This window comes from Aureococcus anophagefferens (assembly GCF_000186865.1).
Source record: "Aureococcus anophagefferens unplaced genomic scaffold AURANscaffold_33, whole genome shotgun sequence".
Taxonomy (NCBI): domain Eukaryota; class Pelagophyceae; order Pelagomonadales; family Pelagomonadaceae; genus Aureococcus; species Aureococcus anophagefferens.
Window position 1 is genome coordinate 303,259 of NW_008705591.1, and position 351 is coordinate 303,609.

Consider the following 351-nt stretch of genomic DNA (forward strand, 5'->3'; position numbering starts at 1 on the left):
CAAGGGGGTAGTTCGTCCCACCCCGAAAGTGTCGGAAGCGACCTGTGCTTTTCGTCGGGTGCAGGGTTGCCAAAATCCGGTGCGCTCGTGTTGAACACCCCAAATGCGGACAGTGGTGGCAGCGGCGAAATTGCCTTTGTGACTGGAAATAGCCTGGGTGGAACATCTGGGGGTATCACCGTCGCTGCGGGTTCGGCTACCCAAGGAGTTTCTGGCGCCCTGGAGTTGACAGCAGGTACTGGTCTCCTCGGGGGGGGTATTTACGTTACTGCTGGGGCTTCTACTGGTCCGAGCGCCGATGGCGGCTCGGTTGAAATAACGGGGGGCGACTCTGTTCATGGCGCGGGCGGT